This window comes from Pleurodeles waltl, chromosome 12 (genome assembly GCF_031143425.1).
Source record: "Pleurodeles waltl isolate 20211129_DDA chromosome 12, aPleWal1.hap1.20221129, whole genome shotgun sequence".
NCBI classification, from domain to species: domain Eukaryota; kingdom Metazoa; phylum Chordata; class Amphibia; order Caudata; family Salamandridae; genus Pleurodeles; species Pleurodeles waltl.
Window position 1 is genome coordinate 168,037,884 of NC_090451.1, and position 13,621 is coordinate 168,051,504.

Consider the following 13,621-nt stretch of genomic DNA (forward strand, 5'->3'; position numbering starts at 1 on the left):
CCAACTATGGGTATCTGGTCGCACTGGACCAAATCAAACTCAAATGTTCAGGCCCACCGGAATGGAGCACAAGTCAGACACAGTCGCAAGTTAGCCCAAATGAAGTTTTTCCTTCTCAAGCTTGTGCTAAGAGTTTGTGTTGCAGAGGGCCGCGAGGAGCAGGGCCAGCAGTGCAGGACGCTGTCAGCAAAGTCCGAGGAGCTGGCCAGAATCGCTGGTGTTGCTGGAGTTTCGTAGTGGTGGTCTCGTGAGCGGTCAGTACTGCAGTGCAAAGAGTCAGTCTGACAGAGCTTCCTGCTTATTTCCAGTGCAAGCAATGAGGTCTTGGTGCGAACGGGCCCATTCTCAGTTATGAAGAGCCCAAAAGCTTGATTTCAGTGCCGAGGGCCACACCAAGCATCCAGATCCTGAGAGCATCACTTGAGCGTCAGGATTTTGCTGCAGCTGTGTCCAGAGGCTCGTTCAGGGTGTTGGGGAGCCTTTTATGTCCCTGAGGCTAAGACCAGGAGGCCAACAAACTAGCCCTTGGAGTCACTCTGGGTTCCTCAGTTCAAGATGAAGATGCAGGTCCATTTCTCTGTCCCCAGGCAACAGGTCAGTACAGCAGGGAAGCAGTTTCTACAGAGCAGCAGTCCAGCAGAGTAGCAGTCCTTTCAGCAGCACAGCAGTCCTTCTTTCTGGCAGAGTATCCACAGTTGCAGATGTGTACTGAAGTAGAGGTTTCTGAGGCCCAGTATTAATAGACAGTTGTGCATTTGAAGTGGGGAGATGCTTATAGAGCCAGGCCTCTGAAGTGCACAGATGCCCTTCTGTCCTGGCTCCAGACTTACTACAGGGGGTGTGGAGCCCTTTGTGGGGAGGCAGGACACAGGTTATTCAAGTGTAAGTAGGGCTGTGCCTACCTCCTCCCTCCCATTGTGCCAGTGATGGCCCATCCAGTCACACCTACGCTCCCCCTTGTCTTTGACTGTCTAGGAGGAAAACCCAAAGCCCAACTGTCAGCTACACCAGTCATGTAACCCAGAAACAGAAGGCAAGAAAAAGCAAAATTTCCAAAAATGGCATTTTCAGAATTACAATTTAAATCCAACTTCACCATAACTCAGGCTTTTAAATTGTGATTCCAGAAAAATTACACATGAACTCATTATCTATTCTCATTTGGAAATTACATTACTAGGACATGTAAAGTACTTGTCCAGCTTTTTTGAACAATTTTATTTTCACTTTAGTAGACAAAGAAAAAAGTCAACAGGATTGCACATACAAAACAAAATGTTTGTCCATCGGAAATGAGCAGTGTAAAACAAAAACAGTCGCATAAATTATATGACATTCTTAGGGTAAAAGCGGTGATCCTGAGTCCAGCCATGTTGAAGAACACAGATGGAAAAGAAGGGGAAAAGCGATGGGCATCCAGATAAACACAGTCCCAAAATCAATAAGCATGCCATCAACATCCACCCGACCCTCTGTGCTCCCCCCAACCTAAACCAACTCCAGCCTATCTCGGCTTACAAGGTCTACAGTAGCTATTAGGCCCAGGGGACGGGCCAGCACCGGTCGTACAAAATTGTCTTTCACAAAGGTCAAGAAGGTGTTCCATATTTTGTCAAAAATCAGTGTCCTATCTCACACAGTGGCAGTTAAATACATTGCACCCTGCCCTCTAGACTGTCCAGGGTCTACCCGAGGGGTGGCTTATATGTATTAAATAGGTCTGCTTTGTCTTGTCAAAATGGCATTTAAAAAACTGCACACAAAGGCTGCAATGGCAGGCCTGAGAAATGTTTAAAAGGCTACTTAAGTGGAAGGTGCATGACAGAACAATGCATGCCTTTGCCACACATGCCTTTACCACACAATCTTTACCACACATATACCACTACCACGCACATCTTTACCACACATCATTGCCACAAACATACATAGGGGTACATTATAAGTAACATTACCACGCATACCATTACCATGCATACTGTTACCACGTTTATGTTTACCATGGAATTTGTTTTTCCCTATGGGAAAATGGCATTACAAATAGATTACGTAAATACTAAAAAAAATTATTAATTAGAGGTAGTAAAAACACTACACCTACATATATGGAACGATATTATTATAATACTACAATCTATAATAGCAAATCATCTCCAAAAATAAAACTATTTTGTGTGGTATATCGCAACGTAACATGACACAAAGCAACGCAATATACCGGAAAACAACTCAGTGCATCACAACACTATGTAAATGTTTCCAAAACACAATAGTATCACGTATTACCATGCAAACCAAAGACAAAATGCTGCAACACTGCACAAATCTGAAAAAAATTCTTACAAAACAACGCAACACAACACAAAACTAGGCAACGGTTTACAAATCATTTAAACATTTTGAAAAAAACAAACAAATTTAAAAACATACTACAAGGTTTTTGTAAAATATTTTAACAGGTTTAACATGTATACATTTGCCTTTCTTTCATTTCAATATGAACAATATCTCTTATCCCCAACCAAGATGGGTATTGCATAATCTCAGGAAGGTCAAAAACATGTGATTTTCCCCAAGTAAAACAATTGTACATTAAGTCATGGTTTAAATCAGGAAAAATAAATTTTTCAACACATACTTCATCGCAAATTATCTCATACCCGCCCCCCCAAAATATTATATAATCAGCCATCCACCATTTTGTATTCAGTGGTACATGGCCTTTTGATGTAACTATATGCACCACTAAGGGCAGAAAAGTAGAGCACACCCATTTTCAAACACTGCCATCTATCTACACAAGTAAGTATGACCAGGAGTCGCCCTATTATAATACTAATTTAATAACCAGAACAATTATTTAAAAAAAATATTTTTAACTTTCAGACATTGTGAAGCTCACCTTCAAACCCAACCTTCGGTCCATTTGCAAAATATTAATTTAGGTAGGACCTATGACCTACTCAGGGACAGAGCTGGACAGTGACTAAGGGGCAAAATTACTATTCTAACTCTGCTGAGCACTTACCTAATGGATGGTGCTGGACAGTGAGTTCGAGGCAAATTACTAGTCTACCTCCGACGAGCACTGGGAAGGTGCTGAACAGCGACTCATGGGCAAATTTATTATTCTAACTCAACCAAGTACATACCTCAGGGAAAGTGCTGGACAGCGGCTGGGTGACAAAACATCTATTGTAACTCAGCTGAGTAGTGACTGGGTCAAAATTACTGTTCTAACCCCGCCAAGTACTTAACTCAGTGAAGATGTTGGACAGTAACTGGGGAAAAATCGGTATTCTAACTCTTCCAAGTACTTAGCTCATGTAAGGCTGGATAGCAACTGGAGGGCAATATTACTATTTTTACTCCACAATGTACTTACCTCAGTGTGGGACAGTGACTGGGGGACAAATTTACTATTCTAACTCCACCAAGTACTTAACTTAGGGAAGGTGCTAAACAGTGATTGGGGGACAAATTCACTTTTTATAACTCTGTCAAGTACTTACCTCAGGTAAGGTGCCAGACAGCAATTGGGGTGGGGTTGCTATTCTAATTCTGCCAAGTAGGTACCTCAGGAAAAGTGCTAGACACTGACTGGGGTACAAATTTACTATTCTAACTTACCTCAGGGAAGCTACTGGAAAGAAAATCAACAGTACATAATTAAGTAATATTACCAAAAAAAGACTAAATGCAAACAAAACAGAGTCAACAAAACCAGCAACTATGTAACCATTTTCTTTTCTACCTTAAATAGATATACAACATACAAGAAGTCGGAACTTCATTTTCTCTCTTTTTCATCACAATTATTAACTATTATCCCCCTCAACAGACATCAACAATTAACTGTTTCCCTTAGCAGACATAGGGCCTGATTACAACTTTGGGGGAGGGTGTTAATCCATCCCAAATGGAACAGATATCCCGCCCACCGTATTACGAGTTCCATAGGATATAATGAACTCGTAATACGGCGGGCGGTATATCCGTCACATTTGGGACAGATTAACACTCTCCGCCAAAGTTGCAATCAGGCCCATCATTTCTTCAATAAAAATAATGTACACTTTTAGTTCATTAAACTCCTAATACGTGTTCTCATTTTCAACAGCAGATCACTGAAAAATGGAAAATCCTAAACAAGGAAGCTACATACAATCAAGAAGTGAAACCAGGCTGTTAAAGTATGGTGTCTACTTTTATTGTGAGGAGAGATTAACTGTTCCTAGAAGTCATTGGAGGAGTTTTGAGTATTTTTCATCCCATTGCAAAGGCAGACCTGTTACTCTGGGTGACACTGTGGAACAGACCACGAAGCACAACCACTCTGCTTCTGCAATGGATATTGAAGTTAGGGAGAACATTCAACAAATAAAAATACTCACATCCACTCCACCTCCAATAAACCCTGTCGCTCAGCTGAAGAAGGTAGCCCAAAACATTCCAATGCATGTTGCTAGTAGTATACAATACCTATTTTAAAAAGAATGATTAGAGACAAAAACAGGAGAGTAATCCCCAATGAATAACACCACAATCCTACTCTGATAATAACATCTCTCCTGAACTTGCAGTTGCTTTTTCTAATGAATCTTTCTTACTGTATGACAATGAGAGCCCTCTCAAATGATTTCTAATCTTTAGTCCAATCCATAACTCGGTCTCCCTGAAGAATACTGAAATTCGATGATGGATGGTACTTTTGAGTCAACACCCCATCCATTCATCTAATTATACACTGTTCATGCCAACATAAACAACACTACTGCTCCATTAGTGAACAGCTTACCCCCTGACAAGCAATCCACAACTTACACTGAATTTTTATCAGTAATAAAATCCAAAGCAATGAATTAAAGTACTAGGAAAACTATAATCGATTTTGAAATCGAGCTGATTAAAACAATTACTAAAATTTACCCTGACACACAAATTTAAGGTTTTTCACACTTTTCCCTTGCATATTAGTGAAACATCCTTAGCTGAGGGTTACATGCCAAACAGTAAACTACAATATGAGTTAACAAAAAACTACCAGCTTTGTGCTTTGTACTTCATGAGTGCGTGGATGACTTCTAAACATCAATTATATGATAGGCATACTTTCCACAAAAAGAAGAAAAATTGGCTGCACTTCTAAATTATTTCAAAGACACATTGGGCCTCATTACAAGTTTGGCAGTCTTTTGGCAAGACCGCTGCAGTGGCGGCCACCAAAAGATCGCCATGTTGGTGGTAATCCGACCACCGTATTATGACTCACACAACGAAGTCCGCCAAAATTCCGAAACCATCAGTACACTGGAAGGCGGAAAAAGAGGCAGTCCCACCACCAGCACTGCCAGCTTGCCAAAAACCCTCAGATCCTCTTGTGACCCACAAATCACAATTGTGGTTCTTCCATGGCCAGTGGCAGTGTGAACCACGGTAGTCGGCAGTCACATCAGTAATGCACCACACTACACTGGATAGTTTGAAAACCCCACACCTGACACACATCCACACACCTGACACACCTACACACTGCACTGTAAAACACACCCCTTAAAACCCCACAATTGTTTGCAACCAGAAAGCCATACACTGCTAGATAGTGGCCGCACAAAAAAATACTCACCATAGAATAAGGACCCCTACACACTTCACATAGCTTTAATCCCACACCTGCACAACACACCCAACACATACATTAGTACCCGACGCATACAATACCACGGGTCAACAACTCACATCACATCACCCACACCTCATCACCAATTGTTTTTTTATTATTATTTAATTCTTCCTCACCGTCTAGTCCACCACTACCATGTCCCCACAAAACATCCCCTTTTTACAGACGATGAATTGAGGGTCACAGTGGACAACATCATCAGAGTAGAGCCACAACTATTTGGAACAAAAGTCCAGCAAACATCTATCACCAGGACAATGGAGCTGTGTTGAAGAATAGTCAACAGGGTGAATTCTATAGGCAGCTACCCACACAAAAGGGAGGACATCAGGAAGAGGTGGAACGACTCAGGGGGAAGGTATGTTCCATGGCCTCTAGGCACCAGCTGGCGGTCCTCAAGATTGGCAGTGGGGCCGCACCTCCTCCCCACAATTCACATCATGGGAGGAGAAGGTCTTGGCCATCCTGCATCCTGGGGGCTTGACAGGAATATCTGAGGGAGTGGAGTTGGGTAAGTCACAATACAAGAACTGTCACCAAACTGCAATGTGCTGCATGCTCACTGATCACCTTTGGCCACCTTAACTGCCAACCCACTCACCACCCCTGTCCCCAAATGTCCAAATACCCTTCTCTGGGTCAACTAAAATCACCAGGGGGCACACTATCTGTGTATGGCATGGGTAGCACAGGGACTGACAGCACTACAACTCCCAACATGCATTGTCTTACCATTAAGGAGCCTAGAACATTGTGCCACAAGTTAAATAGCCTTCCATGTGAAACTAATAATGAATTCAGCACACCTGACTTTTCCACTATTGTACAGTCCATGGCAATGACATTGATGCTATGGTCATCTGACAGTACTATTATAAAAAAAAAACATAGCTACATCTGTGTTCCCTACTAAATTGGCCTTTAAATCAACATCCAAACAATGTAATTTACTCACCTGGGGGGGCACTAATATAGAAAGCTGGATGTACTTGGAGTACACCCATACAGAGGCCCAGGTAAAATGGCCATACCTATACTGTTGGCCAGCTCTGTTATCATTGTACATTGTGCAGCTGTTGACCCAATGGTGCTATACACCTAACTTGGAGATCACTTCAAAATGTCAAGTCATCAATCAGACAAGATGTGTGTCAATGAACAGTCATATAACCACCAAGATACTCCAACATCTTGTAGCAAGGTGTATGCAATTGGAAATCTCTGTGTCCCATACAGCCCTAATCCACTTTTGGAAGCAGGTGTCATTTTCAAATCAGGGGTTCAAATGAAGGCTTTGTGTGCATGTCACATAGCATGTCTTGTGATCAAACTTTGATATCACTTGTTGCATTACTTTCAGCAACTGTGTGTTCCACTTCTCCTAACGGTAACCTAGACATTGTCACCATGGAAAAGACACCAGGGACGGCCACTACCCCTCCAGATCAAGACCTCAGTGAGGAATACACCCCTGGATGTGTGAGGTTAAGGACGAAGCTGGCCCATCTGGGACACCTGGTCACTCAAAACTGTAAACTTCACCCTGCCCACATTGACTCTTCTCAGCCATGTTGCTTCAATATCACAGGCAACTATTTGCCCCCAAACCTGTGTTCCAAGGACAGCGTCTACCATCTTGTGCCCCCTAGTACAGGTACCTGAGTCTCCTGTTATAAACCCACACAATGATGGGCCTGGCACCAGTGTGAGTGGGCAAACTGTGCCAGGGTCACAGGCACATGGGGGTAGGGTGCGAGGGAGGAATGGCGTGGGCCAGAGGATGGAGGCTCCTAGGGATACAACTGGCCAAGACACCGTCTTCCAAATCTTGGGAGCTTACCATCAACCCATCAATCTGAGTTATGGGCTTTGAGGCTACTTATGACCTGCCTCATGGTCATACTAAGACCCTTATCAAGCACCCCTAATCCTACCAATACCCCACTGAGTTACTAAAATTACATCACATACCAAAAGTCAGGTGAAGTACTGATTGAGTAAATCTGCCCTGATGTCTCCAGCTTCTTCCTCATCATACTCATACTCACTAGGCAAACATGCATTCTCACCCACTGGAATTGCTGGCTCCCCCTCATCTGGTATAAATGGGATTTGACATCTCAGGACGAGGTTGTGGAGCATGCAGCAGGCAACAATAATTTGAAAACTTCGGTGGGTGAGTACAGGAGGGCTCCAGCGGACTTATCAATGCTACTGAATGTTGCCTTCAGGAGCCCAAAAGTCTACTTTAGGACACACCTTGTCCTTCTGTGGGGCTCATTGAAGCGGACTTCCCCTGGCGTGGTTGGGTACCTCACTGGTGTCAACAACCAGGGATGGTTTGGGTAGCCTGAGTCCCCTGTAAAAAAGAGTACATAAGTAATGGACATCCACACATTTGTTAGCAGATAAAAGTTAGAGACACACATGATATATGTGACTTAACAACCAGGTAGGCTCTATCTGTGTATTGTTGTGTCATCATCAGTGGGATGTTGCTGTTCCTAATGATGAAGGTATCATGGACTGACCCTGGGTACCTTACACAAACTTGTGAAATGTAGATGTCAGCCAAACAGACCACTGGACATTAATGGAGTGCAAGTTTTTCCTTTTACTGCACACCTGTTGATTGGCATTTGGGGGCACCAAAGCTACATGGGAGCCATCTATGGCTTTAACCACATGCAGAATGTGTCCCAAAGCATAAAAATCAGCCTTTACATGGGCCAAATCTTGGCGTTGTGGAAATCTGATGTAGCTGTCCAGGTGTTTCATCAATTCAGACTGAACATAGGCTGAGACATCCCTGCAGTTAGGGACACTGTATTTAGAAAGGAGCCTGTGGCCAGGAAGTGCAGCACTGGCATGACTTGTACTACAGGTGGTATGCTATAGGGATTACAAATGGCAGGCATCAGATCTGGCTCCAAATGATGACAGAGATCCATTATTGAATGCCTATCCAGGTGGTAGATCTAGATGATATGTTGATTCTTCATGGTCTGCAGGTCTGCTAGTGGATGGTACACTGGAGGTTCTCTCACTCTCCTCATACCAGGGTAACTATCTAGAAGAAAACCAGAATGTATGTGTATCCCTCATTCTGTACATCATAAGTATGATCATACCTATGTCACATATAATGTTCTAAAATGCCACATGAAAGTGCTGAAACGTTGTACACTAAAAATACTTAGGCAAATAATGGCTTATTTCTGTATTCACATTCCTTTTCCTCTATCATATTTTAGAAATGGCAAAGAATGTCACTGACAGTCCATGTGACATTAACATTCTTAATATGTTGCACATATATGGGACCCAAATACCATTTGTCAGATTGCCATTGCCCTGCTGACAATGCAACTACATTTACATTAATTAAAACACATCAACTTTACATTCTGTACATAATTCCTGCACATTTCTACATGTTTGCTCAAAGCCAGCAGTGAACACAATGTCGTAGATATGTTTCATAGCTTGTGCACAACTTTTAATTAACTTGTTTCGCTCATACATGAGCCTTTAACTGGCAGCTGCATGACCTACTGTACAGGATATTAGGAAGTGACCTAACTCCACTGGCTGAAGTTGTCATGGCGGTAAGCAGATACAACTGCAGTGGACATTGTCATTGGAACACATAGCTGCCTTTGGCGGTCTTGGGTCAATGGCGATGGCCGCCAGTGGTGACAGTCTTTGACGTGGCAGACGTGACCAACATCTCATACTTCATCTCTCACTTGACTTCTGACACTGCTGCCAACAAGACCTTGAAGACCTGAGCTGCTGTGTACTGCCTCTGGGAGCAATCATGCATGACCTACAGGTGATAGGGTCCCTGCCTTCTCCTCAGAGGAGCTTGATAAGCTTGTGGAGGAGGTCCTACCCCTCTATGAACAGCTCTATGGTGCACCAGAGAAACAGGTAATTCCATTGCAATTTCAATGTTTTAAGGCTTAAGTCAATCAATCAAGAATTTGTAAAGCGCGCTACTCACCCGGAGGGTCTCAAGGCGCTGGGGGGGGGGGGGGACCGCTACTGCTCGAACAGCCAGGTCTTGAGTTGCTTCCTGAAGGAGAGGTGATCTTGGGCCAGACGGAGGTGGATGGGGAGGGAGTTCCAAGTCTTGGCTGCCAGGTAGGAGAAGGATCTTCCTCCCATGGTGGCTTTTCTAATGCGTGGAACGGCGGCGAGGGCGTGGCTGGTCGATCGTAGCTGGCGGGTGGGAGTGTAGAAGGTCAGGCGGTTGTTGAGGTACCTGGGGCCCAGGTCGTGGAGGGCCTTGTGTGCGTGGGTGAGGAGGCGGAACGTGATTCTCTTGCTGACGGGGAGCCAGTGCAGGTCTCTCAGGTGTCCGGAGATGTGGCTGTGTCGAGGGATGTCGAGGATGAGGCGTGCGGAGGCGTTCTGGATGCGTTGGAGTCTTTTCTGTAGTTTGGTCGTGGTTCCGGTGTAGAGGGTGTTTCCGTAGTCCAGTCGGCTGGTGACGAGTGCCTGGGTGACTGTTTTCCTGATTTCGGTGGGGATCCATCGGAAGATCTTTCGGAGCATGCGTAGGATGATGAGACGGCGTTGACTTGTCTGGTCATCGAGAGGGAGGAGTCCAGGATGAAGCCCAGGTTGCGTGCGTGGTCCGTTGGTTTGGGTGCGCAGCCCAGGGCAGGGGACCACCAGGAGTCGTCCCAGGCGGAGGGTGATGATCCAAGGATGAGGACTTCCGTCTTGTCTGAGTTCAGTTTCAGGCGGCTGTTCAACATCCACTCTGCTACGTCTTTCATCCCTTCGCGCAGGTTGGTTCTGGCGGTGGCTGGGTCGTTGGTGAGGGAGAGGATCAGCTGGGTGTCATCGGCGTAGAAGATGATGTTGAGGTTGTGTTGGCGTGCGATGGCTGCGAGGGGGCTCATGTAGACGTTGAAGAGGGTGGGGCTGAGTGACGATCCTTGTGGTACGCCGCAGATGACTTCGGTGGCCTCGGATCTGAACGGGGGGAGGCGGACTCTCTGGGTTCTTCCGGCGAGGAACAAGGTGATCCACTCTAGTGCCTTCTCTTGGATTCCGATGTTGCTGAGGCGCTGCACCAGGGTGTGGTATTGAACGCTGCAGAGAGGTCCAGGAGGATGAGTGCCGCTGTTTCCCCGTTGTCGAGCAGGGCTCGGATGTCGTCAGTGGCTGCGATGAGGGCGGTCTCGGTGCTGTGGTTGGCTCGGAAGCCGGACTGCGAGTGGTCGAGGGATCCGTTGGTCTCGAGGAAGGTGGCAAGCTGTCTGTTGACGGTCTTCTCGATGACTTTGGCAGGACCGGGAGGAGCGAGATGGGGCGGTAGTTCTTGAGGTCGGTGGGGTCTGCTGAGGGTTTCTTCAGGAGGGTGCTGAGTTCGGCATGCTTCCAGCTCTCCGGGAAGGTGGCGGTGTTGAAGGAGCAGTTGATGATGTCCCGGAGGTGGGGTGCGATGACGGAGTCGGCCTTGTTGAAGACGTGGTGGGGGCATGGGTCGGTTGGTGATCCGGAGTGGATGGTGTTCATCGTGTGGATAGTGTCTTGGGTGCTGACCGGGGTCCAGGCGCGGAGGGTGGTGTTGGGGGGCGTCGGTTTGGGGGTTGGGTGCGTGGTCTGTGCGCCGAAGCTTTTGTGTATGTCGCCAATCTTGCGGTGAAAGAACGAGGCGAGTGAGTCGCAGAGGTCTTGTGAGGGAGTGATGTCGTTGTTTCCGGCGCTGGGGTTGGAGAGCTCTTTAACGATGCTGAAGAGTTCCTTGCTGTTGTGTGCGTTGTTGTCTAGTCGTTCTTTAAATGCGGTCTTCTTGGTGGTGAGGATCAGCTGGTGGTGTTTGCGGGAGGCGTGCTTGAGGGCGGTCATGTTGTCTGTAGTTGTTTTTTTTTGCCAGGCTTTCTCGAGGGTGCGGCAGTTCTTCTTGGAGTTCTTGAGGTCGATGTTGAACCAGGAGGCTTTCTTGCTGTTGGGCTTGATGGGATGGGTTTTTAGCGGTGCGAGGTTGTCGGCGCAGTTGGTGATCCATTGTGTGAGGTTGTTGGCTGCTTGGATGGGGTCCGCTGAGCTGGCGGGAGGGTTCTGGTTCAGTGATGTGGAGAGCTGGTCGGTGGTGATCTTGTTCCAGCTCCTGCGGGGAGCCTGGTGTGGGTGGTGGTGAGTCGTGGTTCTTCTGAAGCTGAAGTGGACGCAGCTGTGGTCTGTCCAGTGGAGTCCGGTGGAGTGGCTGAAGGAGATGTACTTGCTGGAGGAGACTGGGTCAAGCGTGTGTCCGGCGTAGTGGGTGGGGGTGTTCACCAGTTGCTTGAGTCCGAGGTTGGCGAGGTTGTCCAGCAGGGTGGTGGTGTTGTTGTCGTTGTTGTTCTCCAGGTGGAAGTTGAGGTCCCCTAGGAGGATGTAGTCAGCGGAGGGGAGGGCGTGTGGGCTGATGAAGTCTGCGATGTCTTCGCTGAATTGTGTGCGGGGTCCTGGGGGTCTGTAGATGAGGGTGCCTCTGAGTGTAGTCTTGGGGTCGGTGTGTATCTGGAAGTGAAGGTGTTCGGCGGCTAAGTGTATGATGATGTCCAGGAAATGTGGTGGGATGAAGGATTGTGGTAATATGTGTGGGTAGACGGGCATGTGCATATGTGTACAGAAAGATTTAGAGTCCTGAGACATAGTAGAGAGTGTGTGATCATGTACCCTGACCCAACTGCAGACTGTAATACATGATCATTGAAGGTGGTGTGAAATATATTTGGACAGATATACCATGTTTAGAGATAAGCTTCTGGTCTGGTCACATGTTTCAAGCTGACACCTGGTGCTGGATATGCATGTCTCAACTTCACACATGGCCTGACTGCAGATGATAATCCCTCATTGAAGAGGGTTTTGAAACAGTCAGTGTATGGCTAATTGCACTAAATTGTATTTTCACCCTGCTTGTTTTGGTATTGTGTATGTGGACATGAAACTCTCTTCTTGTCTGTGTCATCCATGAAGGCCAACTCCCATCATAAAAAGGGAATTTGGTGTGACATTGCCAAGAAAATGTGGACCCTGGGGGTCCACAGCCGGTGAAGCACGGTGTTGCTTTCCGCTGATGTAACCAGGGTGGGCCAACCACCACATCTGAATGCATGAAAACGGAGGGATATAAGGCTGAAACTCACCTGTAGGCAGCCTCACACATCCAGTGCCGGCATGGCTCCGGTCCTACATGTCTTATCGGTGCTTGTGCTGCTCAATGGCGCACAACATCGATGGCATCGTGGACGCAACCGACGGTAAGCCGTCTCCTCACACTCCATATCAACTCGATGGGCTGCCATTGACCATGTATGTGGGCTGTGCTCTGTGGCCCAAATATATGTCATGACCCCCCGTTTGGAGTTGTACACAACGTATGTCCCAATCACAGCTCCATGGCCCCACCTTCAATCAGGTCACTGATACAGCACCGCCACACTCCACTAAACTTGATATGTGTGCACATCTCAGTTTCAGGATAGTGATGTGTTCACAATATTGTGTTAATATCACACCCACAAATTGAAGTGACACCCTCATATTGTTGACAGGACAGTCGTGACAGAACACATAGATCTGTATGGATGCGCCATTGAACCCAAACACACCTTCCCTGCAAAATCCTCACCATGAACACATACATATCACCCACATTGCAAGAGAATGTAAGGTAAATGGGATGCAGATTAATTTGTGTGACACACATCCAAAGCACACAATGTAAACCATTCCTACAGAATAGGTATGGTAGCATCAGGGGGACCACAGGAAGGCTACTGCCCTTGTGCACATTTCAATTTGCACATACCTCAAAAACACTACTTGCACAAGGACAACCAATAGCATAACAAAGGTCATGCCCATGTGGCAAATGTGTAAGTGCAAGTCTAGAAAGCAAATACACAAATAACAGCATGAGTCAGACATTTA